Source organism: Ursus americanus, chromosome 9 (genome assembly GCF_024610735.1).
Source record: "Ursus americanus isolate L20-20 chromosome 9, mUrsAme1.1.p, whole genome shotgun sequence".
Lineage (NCBI taxonomy): Eukaryota > Metazoa > Chordata > Mammalia > Carnivora > Ursidae > Ursus > Ursus americanus.
The window spans coordinates 64,443,522-64,447,138 of NC_142135.1; the positions used below are offsets into that span (position 1 = coordinate 64,443,522).

Genomic DNA, 3,617 nt, shown 5'->3' on the forward strand with positions numbered 1-3,617 from the left:
GCATTTGCTTCATTGCTTATGTTGCATATTCAAACAAATACAATAAACCCCATTTTAAAAATGTAAGGCCCATAAAAGGCTCTGTGCAAATTCCATATTAGTTTTAAATTCCTATTGGCTAATAAAAGAAAGTGGTTTTCCATTATAGAACTGGAGCTATCTAGAAATGCACGTGATGAATTTTTTGCATGCAGGATACCTGAAATATTATTATATCTTATGTCATGGCACAATTGAACATCTGAAATCAAATATTTGTATGTGAATAATGAATATAACTATTTTTACATTTGCAAAAACCTTAATCAGCTAATCCACATATGTACAGTTGGTTTCCCCAAATATTAATTCTGTAAAGCTGCATATGCATTCCATTTCTTTAAAGAGAGATTTGATATTTTTAGTCTTCCTCCCCTAAGTCACATAGCTATTCTCAAAGGCCAATGTTATACGACGCTGAAGGCCACGGACAGATACTGTTCATACAACACCCGAATTCAGCCATCCTGATCCCTATCATAATGTCTGCATATATACGTCAACCCCTGCAAGAGAATGCATCCCTGGATGAAGTCATCAAATGTGATCTACCCCTGTCCTTGTCTGTCAGACTTTCGAATGAGGACGTCGTGAAACTGGTCAGAGAGCCGGTACGCTGAGAAAGCTGGTTTTAGCTCACTCTTGTCAATCATCTCAGAGTTGTCCCTGTCATAGGTGTGGAAGACATTCTGCAGTCTGTGAAGTACTTCCAGGTGCCATTGAACTTGCTGAAGTTCATGCCAGCCTTGTTCTCTCAGTCAAACATAGATACGACTGACCTGACAGTCACTGGATTCAGTGGAGTCCATGTGCCTTCGGACAGTGCTTGCCGAAGCTCGTTGTCTGATATCACTTGGCTCCTGTCTTTATCAAGCCTCTGGAAAATGCTCCACAAAAGCCTGGTATGGCAGCACCGCACCTCTGGCAGGGCGGGCAGGGGAGGACGGTAGGCGTAGGTGGCCATGGACCCAGGCAAGGCTGGGCTGAGGTGCAGAGGAGAATCTACATATATTTAAATACTAACCCTGTATTGGGTATGTCATATGCAAATATCTTCTCCCATTCAGTAGGCTGTCTTTTTGTTTTGTTGATTGTTTCCTTTGCTGTGCAGAAGCTTTTTGTTTGATGAAACCCCAATAGTTTACTTTGCTTTTGTTTCCCTTGCCTCCGGAGACAAAGCTACAAAAATGTTTCCACTGCCAAAGTCAGAGAAATTACTGCCTGTGTTCTCTTCTAGGATTTTTATGGTTTCAGGTCTCACATTTAAGTCCTTAATCCATTTTGAGTTTATTTTTGTGTAGGGGTTAAGAAAGTGGTCCAGTTTTTCCAACGCCATTTGTTAAAGAAACCATCTTTTACCCATTGCATATTCTTTCCTCCTTTGTTGAAGATTGACCGTATAATTATGGGTTTATTTCTGGAGTCTCTATTCTGTTCCATTGATCTATGTGTCTGTTTTGTGCCAGTACCATGCTATTTTGATTAGTACAGCTTTGAAGTATATCTTGAAATCTGGGATTGGGAAACCTCCAGATTTGTTCTTTTTCAAGATTGCTTTGGCTCTTTGGGGCCTTTGTGGGTCCATACAAATTTTAGGATGATTTGTTCTACTTCTATGAAAACTGCTATTGGTGTTTTGATAAGGATTGCATTTACTCTGTAGATTTCTTTGGGTAGTATGGACATTTTAACAATATTTGTCCTCCCAGTCCATGAGCATGGAATATCGTTCCATTTGTTTGTGTCATCTTCAATTTCTTTCATTAATGTTTATGGATTTCAAAGTATAGGTCTTTATCTTCTTGGTTAAGTTTTTTCCTGGGTATTTTTAGTGAAATTGTAAATGGGATTCTTTTCTTAATTTCTCTTTCTGCTACTTCATTATTAATGTATAGAAATGCAGTGGATCTGGAGTGACTGGGTGGCTCAGTCAATTAAGCATCTCCTACTTGGTTTTGGCTCAGGTCATCATCTGTCTTGGAGTCCTGAGATTGAACCTCCTGTCGGGCTCCATGCTCAGTGTGAGTCTGCCCTAAGGGATTCTTTCCACCTCCCTCTCCATCCCCTTTTGCCCCCCCCCAACTCATGCTCTTTTTCTAAAATAAATAGATAAAATCTCAAAAGCAACGCAATGGATTTCTGTATATTGGTTTTGTATCCTGTGACCTTACTGAATTCATTTATCACTTCTAGCAGTTTTTTTGGTGGAGTCTTTAGGCTTTTCTGTATACAGTATCGTGTCACCTGCAAATAGTGAAAGTTTTACTTCTTTCTTACCAATTAGGATGACTTTTGTTTCTTTTTTTTTGTCTGACTGCTGTAGCTAGAACTTCTAATGCTATGTTGAGTAACAGTGGTGAGAGTGGACATCCTTTTCTTGTTCCTGGTCTCCCTTATACTTGATCTATTCCCTCTGCTTTTCTTTTTAAAAATCTTTTCTCCAGGGGCGCCTGGGTGGCGCAGCGGTTAAGCGTCTGCCTCCGGCTCAGGGCGTGATCCCGGCGTTATGGGATCGAGCCCCACATCAGGCTCCTCCACTATGAGCCTGCTTCTTCCTCTCCCACTCCCCCTGCTTGTGTTCCCTCTCTCACTGGCTGTCTCTTTCCTGTCGAATAAATAAATAAAATCTTTAAAAAAAAAAAAAATCTTTTCTCTGGGGTGCCTGGGTGGCACAGCGGTTAAGCGTCTGCCTTCAGCTCAGGGCGTGATGCCGGCGTTATGGGATCGAGCCCCACATCAGGCTCCTCCGCTATGAGCCTGCTTCTTCCTCTCCCACTCCCCCTGCTTGTGTTCCCTCTCTCGCTGGCTGTCTCTATCTCTTCAAATAAATAAATAAAATCTTTAAAAAAAATAAAATAAAAATCTTTTCTCTGCTTCTCTTATTTCCATGTTCTCAGTTAGTTTCTTCTTTCTTACTAGTGATGTTGTTCTATTCATAGCTAATAACAGACCCCACCAATTTTTATCAACTTTTATTTTATTAGTCTGTTTATTATTTCTACTAGCACTCACTGTAATTTTTATGATTATGATTATTACTAAAGTGTCTGGTTAAATTTGACCATGTACTGGTTATTAAAGTTAAAAATTATTCGGACAATTAGTATGAAGCATATGATGATGATGGCTTCCTCCACTGAGAGTGTTATGGGTGGAACTGTGTCCACCAAAATTTCACATGCTGAAATTTCAACCCCCAGTTCCTCAGAATATTAACTTATTTGGAAATAGGGTTATTGCAGATGTAATTAGTTAAGATGAGGTTATGCTGGAATAGGATGGACCCCTAAAACAATGAGACCGATGCCCTTATAAAAAGGGGAAATTTGGACACAGATAATGCACACAGTGAGAATCTCATGAAGTGATTGGGGTTCTGTTATCACAAGAAAGGAATTATCAGAAGCTAAGAGAGAGGGCTTCGCTAGAACTTGGAGAGAGAGCATGACCCTACCAACCCCTTGATCTCAGAACTCTAGCTTCTCAGACTGTGAGACAATCAGTTTCTATTTTTTAAGTCACCTAGTTTCTGGTTCTTTGTCGTGGCAGCTTCAGGAAACTGATACAGAAGGTGTGCT

The 3,617-nt window shown here is 40.2% G+C and overlaps 1 pseudogene; it reads right to left on the reverse strand.

The window, feature by feature from the left end:
- Positions 1–446: 446 nt before the first annotated feature.
- Positions 447–805, reverse strand: LOC123786747 (programmed cell death protein 6 pseudogene; annotated as a pseudogene).
- Between the last annotated feature and the right edge of the window lie 2,812 nt (positions 806–3,617).